Source organism: Herpailurus yagouaroundi, unplaced genomic scaffold (genome assembly GCF_014898765.1).
Source record: "Herpailurus yagouaroundi ecotype Mexico unplaced genomic scaffold, PumYag 29, whole genome shotgun sequence".
Taxonomy (NCBI): Eukaryota; Metazoa; Chordata; class Mammalia; order Carnivora; family Felidae; genus Herpailurus; species Herpailurus yagouaroundi.
Genome location: NW_024412377.1, coordinates 81,608,254 through 81,624,341, shown reverse-complemented (window position 1 = coordinate 81,624,341; position 16,088 = coordinate 81,608,254). Strand labels below are relative to the sequence as shown.

The window sequence follows — 16,088 nt, the reverse complement described above, 5'->3', positions numbered from 1 at the left end:
AATATTTCAATGTGAACCATGACTTTCAATCTTATAAACTCTTTATAATGCACAAGCTGAAAGTTAGTTGTTTTGTTGTTATTATTATGGTTTTTACATATTTAGGCTGCTTTATTTTTCAGTTGGTACGTTATGAAATGTGACATTTGACAAAGGGTCACTATTAGTCAGAAAGTTTAGGCCAGGGAGTTAATATGGCTAGGTGCTTATTCTTTCCAGGAATATTAGTTTTTGAAAGGGAGATTCAGGGAACAACTGCTTATACAAAAGAACAATCTAAAGGAAAAAATTGGGGCTTAAGGAAGGAAACTACCTAATAGACATTTTCTTATTTCTACCCTGAGTGAGGTTTTTCTCCACAGACTTGTGCTTGTGTTTCATGGATTTGCTACCGCTGTGGCATTCTGCTGGTGGTGAGGGAGAGTACTGGATTAATGCCTGTGCTTATCTCATCTCCTACATGTTTGATGTGAAACATTGTTCTTGGGATGACATTTTACAGGAGTTACACCAGCTGCCAGCATATTTTTACACTCTATGTACTGCTGTTAACTTAGAAGAAAAATAACCTAAAATAGTGGGAATTAGAAAGGTGTCCTTTGCTAGCGACAAAAGGGCCAAAGGTAGACTAGGCTCAGGTAGTCCAAAATAGCTATCTTGCTTTTGTTTTGTTTTGTTTCTGTTCTTTTTTCCCTGTTCCTTGAGTTGTGCTATGGCCATGCCAGGATTCCAAGTTCTTAAAATCCTAGGAGACACAAGAAAAACATTCCTTCTCTGTTTATTATGCACTTTGTATAAATCTTGGGAGCACTGTTTGTAGAATAGTTTCCAAATATGAAGCTTGTAAGCAAATTAGAAATTGCTGGAGCTGATTACATATGGTCCTTTCTGTAGTGAGTGTGCCTGTGTCATCAGAGAATAGAGAAATGTAGAAGCACCTGATTCGCTTCCATTTCACTCCAGGTAGACGCTATTCCTACCACAATATAAAGATGTGGTGTTGTCACCTGGTATCTTTTGGATGTGAAATAGAAATCTAGCCACAGTTTAAACATGTGCATCTAGCATGTTTGCTGGATGACCCTATGCCCACTGGAATCTTTCATAACTCATCCTAGACTTGTTTAGAAACCTGGCTTCTCTGTATCAGTGATGTAAAACCAGCAGATGACTATTTGCAAAGTGAGGGAAATAATCCACAATTTAGCAGCTTGGACTTAGAATATTGCCTTTCTCCTCCTTTGACTCTAAATCAGGTCCTTTCAGTTGTTGCTTGGTTAGAGAACTGCTTGACCTGAGTAATGCAGATCTTCCTTGCCAGGAAATCCCATAAATTCATCTTTGTTTCAAATTGCTATTAGGCAGTCTTTGTTTCTCATTGTCTAACACAAGATAAGCATAATTGCTCAACTAGATTGCAGAGACAGGGTTATAAATACAAGAAGGATGTTTGACTTCATTTCTCATTGTTAAAGTAATTATACCTACTTCTTTGGATTGCTGTGAAGTCCAAATAAATTAATACAAGTAAAGTGACAGGGCCTGATACATAGTAAAGATTAGCTATTATTATAAATTCTGTAATTTAAGAATATTAGCATCATTTTCCAGTGTCTAAGGACAAATCCAGACTATGCCTGACAAATACACAGACTACCGGAAACCACTGGCTATGGGTTGAATGAAAAGAAACTTTAATCTATAAGTCAACTTTTAGGACTTCTAAAATTGAAATTTAAACTAATAATAGTTTTAATGCCAAATACTTGAATAAAGAGTCCGGGTATTAGCCACTTTAAACAATTTCAGTCAGGGAGAAGATTTGTATAACATGCAAAGTTCTTGGGACCGTAAGTTAAGTGTGTGTGTGTGTGTGTGTGTGTGTGTGTGTGTGAAAAATTAAATGCAGAATAGAGGAATCCTCTATTTATAGAAAGTCCTACTAATTTGTTAATTGATTCAGTACCTGGGATCAAAACAACAAGGCACCCAAAAGGAAGGCAGTTTAATAAGACTGAAATATTCTAATAAAGTCACTTGAAACTTTTTGGCTGTGGCTTCCAGTAGCATATTGAAATGGTTGGGAGAACAAATCAGTGTTGGGAAACATCAAAATGTTCTGCTCTTTGGTAAAGTTGTACTTCATGCCTGCCCAGCCCCCATGCTCCTGTTGGCTGTGAGCCTCCTCCCTGCTCTACTGCACATTAGTTACTGCTTTGTTGGCACAGCATATTTCATAAAAGCACTGCTGCCAGAAACACTGGGTGAAAGACATTGATATCAACTAATATTATAACCAGCAGTTCACACATACATTCACAGCACACAGTTTAATGGAAAACTTGCCTAAATAAGATTGTGCTTTAAAATTTCAATGCTACATGGATTTTAAGATTTTCTCCTTACCTCTCACTTGATGAGTACTTGTTTGTAAACTTAGTGCCAGATGTCTCCAGACATGCCTCAGATGTCACTGTAGAAAATTCGTCTAAGGGTTACTCCTTTGTTGTGTTTCTCAAGACCCACTGATTTTTTTCTGCCCCTTGATGAGCAATTTATTAACTTAGATTAGCTATTCATAAAATAACCACTGCCTAGTCTATTGATGGAACACCTCAGGAGTTTTACATCAGAACACCAGGACTATCAAAACAAGAAAGATAAGAAACCTGTTTTCAAAGGGAAACACTGGCTGCCCTGGTGAATTAGTCTTGGCTTTGTGTTTGGAGACTTGTCTAACTAAGAAAGCAAAAGCACTGTTGCAGAGAAAAAGTAGTAAAAGAAACCTTTCCATGTTTCCCTCTGTGGTATTCAGAACTACTTCATAAAATGAAGTGCTCAAAATACACAACTTATTTGGCTACCACTGTGTTAATATTCTCAAGAGGTCTCTTTTTTGCGTTTTAATGTATATAAGATATAGAATCAACTGCAGTTCCTCATCTAAACCATAAAATACAGAAAATGATTTAAGTGACTATTTCCTTAATCTCTTCAAAGATGGCACACAACTAGGGCCTGTGTAGCTGCATAGGAGAAATGTTTGTTTATTACATACAGTGGATGCCATAGTCAATAGAAATAAATTCTCTCAAACTTGGTACAAATGACTGATAGACTTTCAAGTATGCCATTGAATATGATCTTTAGGATATAATTATGGTCAATAAAAGTTTAAATAAGGGTCAAAAAGCTTCAGAGCTGGAAATAGTCAAACCAATACTCAAATGAAAATTCAGGACAATGCTCCCTCATATCTTGTTTGGTTATTTTTTTTTTCCTTTTTTAAAGATACAAGTTTATTTTGCTCTTTATTGACATATAATTTACACACAATAAAATTCATGTGTTTTAGGTGTACAGTTTAATGAATTTTGACAAATCTATATAGTCATGTAACTACAACCAAAGTCAAGATCTGGGATAATTTTTTATAAGCCTTTTTAGTAAACTCTTTCCCCTGTCCAGCTACCAATAACCAATCCAATTTCTGTTTCTGTAATTTTTTTCCTTTTTTATAATAACATACTAATTAAATCATTCAGTATGTAGTCTCTTGAGTCAAACCTTTTTCTCTTAGCATAATGCTCTTGAGATTCGTCCATGTTGGTGCATGTATCTGTAGTTTTTTCTTTTTTATTACCATGTGGCTCTAACATAATTTATCTATGGACTAGTTGGTGAAAATTTGGTTTTGTTTTTGGCTTTTAGTATTTATGAATTAAGTTGTTGTAAATATTCATATGCAGGTCTTTGTGTGAACATAGCTTTTCATGTCTCTAAGGGTAACCTACATGTAAGTTTACATCTACCAGAAACTGTCAAACTTGTTTCCAAAGTAGAATTCTCACCAGCAAAATAGAAGTGTTCTAGCCTCTTTGTTCCCTCATCAGCATTTGATATTGTCATATATGGTAAAAGCCATTCAGATATAGTTTGACTAAGTGGTGGTTGTAAGCTTTGATTGATCTCAGATAGAACTAAATTGCTCTCACCCTCATCCACTCAGTGAGATTATATGAGATTATAAGCCTCTTGCAATGGGAAAGAAAAGCCAAAGAATTAAAAGAATTCTGTGATTTTTTTCTCCATTATTGCACTTTGATATATATATATATATATATATATATATATATATATACATATATATTTAATTTGAGTCATTCTAGTAGATGTGTAGTGGTCTCTCATTGTGTCTTTCAAGTTTTCATAGTTACGTTTATTAAGATCAGTTATGAAAGACACATCAAATAATTGACACTTTCTGTCGTTTTGTTAGACTTGGACATTGGCTCTTCACCATGTTCTCCTACCGATGTTGCACCACTAGGCTGTCGCTAATCATATATTATGACTATGCAATACTCAAGTATACATGGCTTTAGCAGGCACAGAATCTTTGCTTTCTAGCCAGATTGAAATCTTGCTCACACAGGATGCGTAATGAAATCATTAAAAGCTTTTGCTCTTTTTTTTTTCCTCATACAGTGTGGCAGGGTAATCCCTACCTGGGGAATGTTTCTGCTCATCATCTCCAAAACTGAATGGTAGTCAATTATTTTATGCAACCCTCCAAACCAGCCTCACATAGAAAATTGGCTTTTGCTGCAGCAAGATGGGAATAAAAGTTTCTAGAGCTATAGCAGCAATTTACTTTTATCCTTACAGAAGTTAGGCATCTTTCCTTTTACCTTTGATTATTTGTTGGGCCCTGTGATCACTTGCTCTTATTACCCTTTGTCTTGCTGTTACTGAGTTTTGACGTGGACTGAGGCCATCCCTAATCTTCCCTATGTAGTAGTAGTGTGAGTGAGACCTAGTGAGTGGGGCTCTGGTCCTTCCTTTCTAGTTTCAACTAGACCGGAACCTTCTCTGCTTCACAAGTATAGCAGCTCCTTCATGACTTCATTACTTTTTTTTTTTAAATCCCTGCTGGGAATCTCTTTGCTCTCCTTCTCTGCCTGGGAATTTCTTACTTGTCTTTCAAGATCAGATCAACTGTTACCTCCTTTAAGATCCCAAACTCCCTGAGTCCTATTAGTCACACCCACTGAACTCTGCTTTCGTTTTGTTAGAAAATCAATCACATTGGCATGTGATTATCTATTCAGATATATGTATCTCCCCTGGATTCTGAACTCTTACCAGGCAAGAACCACATGTTAATTATGTTAACACATTGTACACAATAAATATTTTTGACTGACTCTGGGCATTTCATATAGCTATATTTAAATGTAGAGATTTTCTTCAGCTTAGAAAGGGAATGATTGAAGCAACTGCTAAACAGAAATTTTTGTTTAATAAAAGACATTCACATATAGTTTGGCTAAGTGGTGGGTGTAAACTTTGATTGACCTCAGATAGAACTATATTCCTCTCACCCTCATCCACTCAGTGAATTATAAACCTCTTGCAATGGGAAAGAAAAGTCAAAGAATTAAAAGAATTCTGTGATTTTTGTCTCCATTATTGCACTTTGATATATATATATACATATGTGTGTGTGTGTGTGTATATATATATATATATATATATATATATATATATATGTGTTATTGCTTTAGCCATGTCAGCAAAATAATTAAGGCTATGAGACTAAACAAACAATATTTTAGTATGACTATATCCCATGCAATATTTGGGAAATACTTATACTTAAAAAAAAGTTTTTTGTTTATCTAAAATTCAAATTTAACTAGATGTCCTGTATCTTATAGGGCAAACCTAGTCAAAGAAAAACCTCTTCATCTTGTATACTGGAATGACTGATAGGAATAGTCAGTGTTCTTGGAAGTCAGTTCAGAAATATATAATGGACACTGTGAGGCTATTATTCCCCCAGACTGGCAAGTATGGGTCAATTCGGGTGGATGATCCTCTTGGCCAGTGTAGAGTACAAGACCATGAAGAGAACTGAGACAGAAACAAAGGAGAAAAGTAAAGTCCCTGGTGCTGTGGCCATTTGGGTCATGTAGAGGTCTGTATCTATCTTAGATTAAAGAAGGCTTCATATATATACTAATCTTCTTATGAGAGATCTATCTTTTTCCTTTGAATGTGGGAATCCATGTAACTGCTTTAACCAATAAAATAATAGTAGATGTACCACTGTACCAATTTCTGAGCCAAGGCCCTGAGAGTCTCCATTTCTACTTCCCATCACTTAGAACACTCTTTTAGGGAACCATAAGCTTCCATCCAAGAGTTCTAGTTTCCCTGACACTGTCATGCTAGAGAGGCCTTGTGTGGGAACTTGTGTTGACAGATCCAGGTAATCCCACCTTTCTGCCATCCCCATCAAGCCACATGACAGTGAAACTGTTTTGGACCCCTTGCCCCTGCCCTGGACCCACCTGAGAGTTGGATATCACCAAGTGAACTCCTTCAATACCACAGGGAACAAAAGAAACACCCAGCTAAGCCCAGCCTGAATTTCTGACCCATAACATCTGGAGGTACAATAAAATGGTTTCCTTTTTAAGCTGCCAAGTTTCCAATGGTTTTATAACACATCAATAGATAAACAGAACAATGAATAGAAACAGTGAGTTCCCTGACCCTGTGGTGACTTTGTGAAGAAAGGGAGGCTTTCAATCATGGAGTATTCAAACTTCTCCATTTGTTTGTTTGTTTGCAAGGAGATCTTGTTTGGAATGAAATCTCAACAGAACACTACAAGTAATAGAGCTCAAAGCCGAACTGCCTCAGCTGAAGCATAGCTAGGAGCTCAGAGTGACATCTTCTCTGCCCATCTCTTTTCCCAAACGCATCAGAAGCCAGGAGATGCTCTGCAGTGCAGCTGAAAAGAATTGTGAGATATAGCTGAGACCTAACCTAGGAGGCGGGTTAACAATGAGGAAATATGCAAATTTGGGACTAGATGCAGAGAACACACCATAGGAGACCAACACTATCAGTATGAGATAAAGCCAGAGTGCAGAGTGCAGTAAGAAATCCAGAGCATTTGCTATAAAAACAAAAAACAAAAAACAAAACAAAACAAAAAAAACCTTCTGTAAGTAGAGGGAGAGGCTGAGAGAATGCAGAGAGAATCTTAAAAGCCCCATAGAGGGTGTCATTGGGAATCCCAAAGGTGGATGATGCAAGAAAGGGGCTGACACTCCAACCTAAGCCACTCAGGGCCAAAGACTTTACTAATTTCTCTGTGAGGAAAGATTAAATAAGGCCACACCTGGGTTACATATGCTGTAAGTGATACTTATCTAACTTCATTATCCAGTAATTCTGTCTCCAGTTTTACTTTGGTTCTTCTCAAATAAGGTCATTTATTTTCTGAAATGTTACTCATAACATCTCTTTTTAGATATTGTTGGATGAAAATTGTCCAAACCTGGGTGGTCTCAAAAGATTATCTAGTTATCTTGGCACCTGAGGAGGGACTATATATGAGTCAACAAAGCCCCTGAGTAACAGATGCTAGTAAGAGAACAGATACCCAACAAGGGACTCACCCAGCTTGGACATTGTCAAGAAAGCCTTTCACATGCAGTCAACTGATCAGAAAACCATTGGTTTATTTAAAGTGAGGCATACCCGCATTAGAAAGGTGTTGTCCTGTTTTAGAATTAAAGTCTAGCATATTTATTCTGTAATATACTTGAAAAATAATTTTATTTAATGAATATGGATGATGATTATAATAACTTAGTCATATTACATGAACTCTTCTTCTGAGGAAGGGCAAAGCTTTTAAATAAGCCACTTCTAAAAACCATCACATCCTACTGCATGCAGCAATAATCAGAGAAGCCCTGACTTGGCAAGTTACTGTATTAACTTAATAAGCTGAGTGAATTCTGAGGTTAGCTGAGACAGGCCCCTTGGAGGACCTTACATGAGTTTTATTAGGAAACAAAGAGCACATATAAAGGTTTGGTAATATTTGTACCCTGGTATTATTCATAATATACATTCACAGTCTGCAACATTAATGTTTCCTTCAGAGCCAATAATGCTGTGTGCTGGAAAGCAGATCAGCAGTAGCTCAAATTTATTCAGAATCTATAATGCTGACTACTTGACAACAGAAAAAACAGTCATGAAATGCTATCGTGGAGCGGTCAGTTATTATAACAATAGCTCAGTGGCTTGACATTTTCAGCAGTAAAATATCTAGGCATATGAACTTTAAAAAAATCACGGCAATTTTTAGTCATGGCAGCAGAATACATTTGTAACCATGAGACTATTCATTTTCTCGCCTGTTAACCTTCCTGTTGGAGCAATTGCTCCCCTGGCTAGTTCGTTTGATGATGAAGTGATCAATTTCTGGACACGTAGCAAGTCACTGTGTGTTTGAAACTTTCCAGAGCAAGAGTGGGCAATTATTTTGACTTCAAGCACAAGTTGGTATATACGGCTAAATGCAAAGAACTCCCTGTGGGAAACTAGTACTTCTTTGCTAATGTGTCAGAACACACCAGTCAGACATAACTTAATGGTAATAGCTCAGTGAATTTTTAGAAACAGTGCTTCTGGACTGATTGACTCTATTCTTCCTCCTACATCTCTTGGATCCAGAGGGCCATAATCTCATAGAGACAGACATTCACGGTTCTGTTCAAAGACAGGATCAATTGCTGTGTTGCAGACACCTCTTCACTTTGGTCGCTTGTTCTCTCACACATGCTATGATAACCCAGGGCCACAGGGTAAGGTGGAAAGATACCAGATCTGGAGTCAAGAGCCCTAAATTTGAAATCAGTCTTCCCCTTGCATGATGGACGGTTGACATATCACTCAACACTTGGTTTCTTGGCTTCCTTGTTGAGTAAGAGTGAGGGTTATGAACCTGTACTCAGTAGTTGGACTGTCTGGGTTCTCTGTGTTTGGTTTCCCTGTCAGGGAAATGATGGTATTGATGGCTAACTCTATAGCACTTACTTTGTGCTAGGCCATTTCCTAAGTGCTTTCCATATGTATTAACTAATTTAATTCTACTCTTAGAATTTATATCACCTCTCAAAGTGTGCCCCAGTGCCCTGCTTGGGACAGAAGGATGCAAGTGGGACCTCAAGGCTGGGAATTATGATTCTTCAGTGGCATTTTTGGAGGTCCCTGGTTGGCCCTGAGGGTGGTACAAAGGCTGGTTGGCTGTGCAGTGAGTCAAGGGAGACGAGGCAGTCTTGCCGGAAGGTACCCAAAGCTTCTGTGGTCATTTTCAGAGATACCAACAAGAAGCTTTCCCTCCTACCTCACAGCTTGCCCTTCACCCCCCTCAGCCCCAAAGAGAGCCATTCTCTGCTTACACATGCCTAACCAGCTGCCTATTGCCAAGTGTCTCCTTTTCCCTTTGAAAACTGTCCTTGATATTCATTCTCACCCAATTCTACTGGTGCCTGGGTACTTGTGGGAAAGAGCAAACATACCATCAGAGACCCTTGGGTAGAGTTCAGCACTGAGACATTTCAGATCTTCTTATCTACCCAAATACACAACAGCCTTTGGCCCAGGAAGAGCAAGGGGGTGGAGTCATGCTTTTGGTTTGCAGTAGGCACGGACTTTGAAGTAATCTCTACAGTTTGACTTCATTATTTGTTTGTCTCAGTAACTTGTTTCCATGCTGCTGCCTCTGATACCTTTACATGCTAGTTTTAAAAACCCTCATGTTGCCTCAAACTACCAAAAGTTACCAAATTTGGCAGAATGTATAGCTTCCCCCAGCTCCGCTACTAAATAGATGATGTCAGGCTCCAGACTTGACTCCCTTCAACTGCTAACAATGGATTTACAAGGAGAAAGAGACCGTCAGTTTACTTCTGCTACTCTTCTCATATAGCATTTTGTGTCAGGGCTTTAATCCCCTCCCTGCTCGACACCCACCCCCACCCCCACCCCCAATAGGCTTGCTTCCTGGTCTGAGGAAAATTGACTTTTATAGTTCATCTGCCTTTCCCTGATCCTCCACTGACCCTTCAGTCCATGTTGAGCAACAGAACTTCTAGAAATTTCCATGGATTTTCAGGATTTGGAGCATTTTGGAGAAGTGGGAGGTAAACTGAGGTCTGGACAGGTACCTGTTTGTTTCCTTGCTTGCCTATGCATGCAGAAGATAATCTGATGCCTATCTTCAAAGAAGTGTTCACCCAATCACAGAGTGTTGGGTTAGCAAAGACACTTTCTAGTGGGACAAGTTCCTATAATTTTTAACCTTTGGCTCCCAGAGTACATTGTCACTAAGGGATTGAACTCTGAGGTCAATGCTTTATGTTGTTTCTTATAACAAGGGACATTTTGTTAATAGTTGTAGCTTATTACAGTAAGTGATCTGGTTACAAGTATCAGGAGCCACAAAGAGAAATAAACCACAGTACCACACTTCATTTTTCATTTTTGTTTTTCAGATGCATGACTGGAGAAAATGAGATGATTCCTTTTATATTTTTCTTTTTAATTTTTTTCTTTACAATCCAGGCCTTCATTGCCTGTTGGTACCTGTTCAACACCAACAGCCAACAATTACCACTCTTTTTTCTGGCTCGAGTACTTATTTTTTTAGCTTTTTTTGGTTGTCGTTGTTAAGGAACTGTGTTTATAGTTCACATTTTAGAGTTGCAAGGAACCGTAAAGGTCATAGAGTTGAACCATCCAATTTGACCATGAAGAAATTGAGGCTCTGAAGTGAAGTGCTTCATTCCAGTTTCTACAGCTCATCTCTAGCAGAGGTGAGAGAGGACCCTCACTCCAGACGAGGTGCTCTTTTCTACGCACGTTGTTATCCCCCTTTCTATTTTCCCACCTATTTATAGTACCCTTCCTCTGGGCTCTCTAAGACATAAGATTATAGGACATACAGTTCCAAGAATCCCTGTTTATGTTTTGTTAGCAGATGGCCTTCAAATACTAACCTTTGGTTGCCTAAAGAATAGCCCATATCTTATTGATAGAAGTTCTTTATGCTGATCTTTATTTAATTCACTGTTTCCCAGGATCCTCATCCTTTCCAGCTGGTTATTAATTATCAGGCAATATCCTCTTGAGCTGTCTCTATTTTTAATTACCTTATTAATTGTATTCACAAAAATTGATCTCTCTGACATTCTAAGTCTGACTCACTGAGGAAATAAGTCTAATATTCGCAAGAGACTTCAACAATCTCACTACCTTAACTTATTATTTCCATTATGCAGACTGTTATCACTAGAAGCCAGATGTGACTGCCTAGTTGAATGGGCCTTTATCCTAATCATAATTACAATGTTCTTTAAGGATTCTCTGTGGCTCACCTTTCTTGCTTACTCAGACACACATGATACTTATCAGTTCATTTCTACCCTACCTTCACTCTTTAATCTTTAACATAGAAGGAATTTCCTCCCTCATATTATCCTTGTGGTAATCTTTTATTTGCAATTCAAAGTAATTACGGTGAGTAAAGATGAATGTATTTTTTAGTTCTTCATTTTTTACTGTAACACTGCACCCTAAGGGCCTGATGACCAATTAAACATTTAAAAACAACTTTTTTGTCAAGTTTTTATATACAAAGATCATTTCTTAATGTGTGCTATTTAAGGACTCTTTTTTCCTTCACAACAAGGTATGCTACTGTTAACCCCATCTTTTTGACCAGATTCCACTTAACTTTTATGAAGTGACAAGAGTAAACAGGTTCTTTGTTTGTTTGTTTGTTTTTGAGAGAGACAGAGACAGTGTGAGTGTGGGAGGGCAGAGACAGGAGAGAGGGAGACAGAGAATGCCAAGCAGGTGAAGGCTGTTGCGGGGCTTGACCACTCAAACCTGTGAGATCATGTCATGAGGCTAAAACAAGAGTGAAAGGCTTGATCAACTGAGCCACCCAGGTCCCCAAGAGTAAACAGGTTCTCACATATAAGTTGGCCATTGTTTCATATGATCCTTTATTTGCATTAGAAATGGTTGACCAGTAGAAAATTAGAGCTGAAGACTAGAATCTCTATGAAAAACATATATATGTTAAAGAGATAATTCCTATACAGTTTATTTGTGGTTGGCAGCAAGTCAGCTCCCATCTTTTAAAAAGAGTAATATAAATTCAAAATGCCAGTGTTTTTCATGATGAGAAAAATGACCACCTGGATGCCACCAATGGGCAGATTTTGTTTTTGCTGGGGGTACAATTTTCCAATTTGATGAGTTACATAACTGGGTCTCTCCGTGTTATCTAAAGCCTGCAGAACATTGACTGGGGTTCTACAGATACCACTATCTCAAACTACTCCTGACTGAATGCATCTTTTCACTGCCTTGCCCAGTCACTCGTCCCACCCATCCCAACAACCTGGATGTGATCCTCCTGACTCTTCCTCTCTCCCTATCACCTGCCAAGATGCTTCCTCTAATAGTAAAGTTCACTTCTGTTGACTGGCTTTTTTTATTATGTATCTTCAACCCATTTCTTCTAGTGCTGCTGCTTCAGCTCAGCTCCTCATCCTTTCTTTCTCAATCTATTGCAATAATCTTCCTTCTTTCCTTCCTTCCTTTCTTCCCTCCCTCCTTCCTCTCTCCCTTCATCTCTTTCTTTCTTTCTCTCTTTCTTTCTTTTTCTTTCTTTCATCTTTCTATTTAAATCCAAGTTAGTTAACATATGGTGTAGTAATAGTTTCTGGAGTAGAAGTTAGTGATTCATCACTTACATATAATACCCAGTGCTCATCACATTTAAAATAGAAAGATGAAAGAAAGAGAGAAAAAAATAATTTTTTTCTTTTTCCAGCATCTGGCTCATTATCTAGCACACAGTAGATTCCCAGTGAATATTATTCAGATGAATGAAGGAATCTATGATCTGTTGAAATTCCTTCAAGTTATGTTCCTATATAATTCATGATTTTATACTTACGTTCAGTTTGATCCAAAAGTCTAGGGCCAATTTGATGCCCAACCAGTGTTTTTGTCAGCCTGCCTATGAGCCTGCTCTTTCTCTGAAACAGCTGAGAATGAGGTAGAAGAGAAGCATTCATCCTGTTGTAACAATAGTGTGTCATCCAACGCAGCTTAGTATAATGGGTAAAGCAACAGTTTTGGAGTGAAACTGACCTCAGTTTAAATTTTGATTTTACCCCTTATTCCATGTGTGACTTTGGGCGAGGTTCACTGATTTTTCTGAGCCTCAAAGTTGTCATCTGTAAATGGCAATAATGGTAACACTTGCCTTCCAAAGTTATTATGAAGATTAAATCAGGTAACATTTATAAAACACTTAATCATAGTCCTTGGCATCTAGTAAATTCTCAGTAAATGACAGCTGTTATCGTTATCAGTCCTTTTATTATATAAGCCTCTGTAGTGTATAAGTGGGGAAGGAAGTGTATAACTGCTTTCCTGTCATCAAGGGGCTTCTTTTTTCAAAGATAAGTGTACTACCAGGGTTCTTAATCCAAACCTGAGAACATAGGCAACTATTTCAGTAACTGTTTTCTCAATTGTCCCAAGGATGGGTACTAACTAGTGCCATGCTTTGCCTAGGAGAGATGTCAATTCATTATACAAAGTATGCTTTAGGGCATTAATTCTTTTTCTTTGAGAATGGTACAGTGATTCCCACATTCTGGCCTAAACTTAGTGGGTTCAGGCAGGAAAAGTATTTCTAGAAACAGTTATGAAGTTTATAAGACATTTAGGGACAAACAAAATAAAAGAGAAAGTTTTCTTTATATGGATCCCTTTAACTGCTTTGTGCCTCTAAGGGAGAGGAAACAATTTTGTGGTCAAAAGCCCACTGAACTACAAGTTGGAAGACTGATTTAACAACTTACTCCAGGAATAGCTAAGGATGGTTGCTTACATAGGTACGGAGAGCTTCTATATCTTTATGATGAGGATAAGACCCATCCTGTTGACCCTACCAATTCTTGAGCATTTTAAATCACATCACATACTTGAAAGTATACAGTTTATAAAGTGCTATACAGACCTAAGTTATTATGAAGACGATCATTCTGCTTTCCTGCCATCCTGCTTCCTTCACCAGATGACACTAATCAGCCCGGAAGTCTATGAGCAACTCAACTGTTTCAGAAGTGAGGAAATGAGTGGCTTTAGTTAAAATTGCCCAACTTTTATCTGGTCTTTTCCTGTCTTTCGTTCTTGTGCTGCTGAGCTTCCCTTGGCCTTTTTATTGACTATTAAAGATTTATTCATGTGATACCAATTTCTATTTCTAACTGCTTTTCTGAAAATTGTTAAAAACTCAAAGCATCTGTCATCTCTGTCAGGCCACTTAACCAACCTCTCAGACCACAGGGAATAGCCCAGAAAGCCTAGATGAGCCTTTTAATGTGCTGAATGGAGTCATCTTTTGATTTGTCTTTGCAGGTTGGAAACATGAGTGAATTTCACTATTATTTCCTTTTTTTGGATGTGAAATACCTACTTTAAAAAATGGAGTCTTTATTTGCTACTAGATTTCTCTTCTGGACATTTGTGTACTTCTCTATTCAGAGCATCAGAAACCAAGGTAGATTCCAGGCCAATTATCTTAATGGAAGCAAGTTAACATTTTACCAATGTTTATCACTAACCCACTACTGGAGGAAAAGTTATATTACCTCCAACAGCATTCCAAACCCTCTAACTTAAGACTAGAGTTAGCTTTTACCTATACCCAGAAATAATTTGGTTCTCTATTTCTAGCCAAATTGTTCTATACACACTAACTCTCAAACATGCCATTTTCTGCTCCTTCTTTTTTGCTTCTCCTGGCTCTCCTCTTGGTACCCTTTACCTTTTCTCTCTCACTGTGGTAAGATGAAACCAAACAAGAAGCCATCAATTAAAACTCTGCCTCCTTAATGTTTCCTCGTTCCCCCCGATCCCATTTGAGATCCTTTTTCTCTTTCCCCAATACTAATTATTGATCATATTATACATTTTAGGAATTGTTGCTAAAAGCTTATCTGTATTTTATTTGGTAACTTTTAAAAATAGCTTCATGAGTTCTTTTTCTCCAACCCAAATGGTAAGAACAATATCTTATTGGTACAGAATTTTACCTAGACTTGTAATTGTTATCCAAATTTATTATTTTTACTATTTACTTTACATTATTAATAATATTTTTTTTAATTTTTTAATGATTATTTATTTTTGAGAGAGAGAGACAGAGGCAAGCAGGGGAGGGGCAGAGAGAGAGGGAGACACAGAACCCGAAGCAGGCTCCAGGCCCTGAGCTGTCCACACAGAGCCTGATGTGGGCTCAAACCCACAAACTGTGAGATCATGAACTGAGTCAAAGTCTGGCACTTAACCAACTGAGACACCCAGGTGCTGTATTATTAACATTATTATTAATAATACCCATGGATTCACTGATAATAACTGAGGGTCCAGTGGAGAGTATGAATTCTCCTTGGACTCACACCTGTGGGAGTACAACTGGCCTCACTATTGCACTAATAGGAGAAATGTTCAGAAACAATGTGACATGTGTATGATTAAATTGGTGAAAGCTGTGAATTTTAAAATTGTATGAATGTCAGCATATTATCTCTTTTAGTATTTTGACTCAACCACAAAGCTTTCTCTTATTAGGTGACTTCAACTTATTATGAAACGGAATCAATCCCCTTCTGGCTCCCTCAGGAAAAACCTGAACAAACAGATGGGCCTTCCTTGGAATGTCGGCCAACAAGAACCCTGCGTCTGCTGACAGAGGTTGTAAATTTTACTGGTGGCCCCTCTAGAACATAGGCTCCACTGCCTAGTTACCCTGGGGAGCTGCAGTTAAAAATAACAAAGCCAGAGCCTATCTTTATTGTGCTGTTGCCCTTCTTTAAGAGGCCCAGTAACCAGAAATGCTAACACTGTAAGTTGAGGTCTAGTCTTCATGCCCCTGAAATTTTCTGCTCCCAACAATAGCTGCAGTGGTTACTGTCAAGGTTTAACAATTTCAACTACATCAAACTAAAAAGCTTCTGCACAGTAAAGGAAAACTATCAATGGAATGAAAAGGCAACCCACAGAATGTGAGAAAATATTTGTAAATCATGTATGTGATAAGGAGCTCATATCCCTAATACATAAAGAACTCATACAACTCAATAGCAAAAAAAAAAAAAAAAAAAAAAAAAAAAAAAAAAAAAAAA

General features: G+C 37.8%; 1 long non-coding RNA gene across 3 annotated transcripts in view; it reads left to right on the top strand.

Moving 5' to 3' along the window:
- Positions 1–16,063, top strand: part of LOC121012791 (uncharacterized) — a 94,534-nt gene extending 78,471 nt beyond the window's left edge. For 2 of the 3 annotated variants that reach the window (XR_005782311.1, XR_005782310.1), the window contains one exon: positions 10,368–11,478. This is a non-coding gene — a long non-coding RNA (uncharacterized LOC121012791). Of the gene's footprint in view, positions 1–10,367; positions 11,479–14,319; positions 14,462–15,534 lie in introns of those variants that run through there. The other variant, XR_005782303.1, reaches the window with a different exon arrangement.
- Positions 16,064–16,088: the final 25 nt, after the last annotated feature.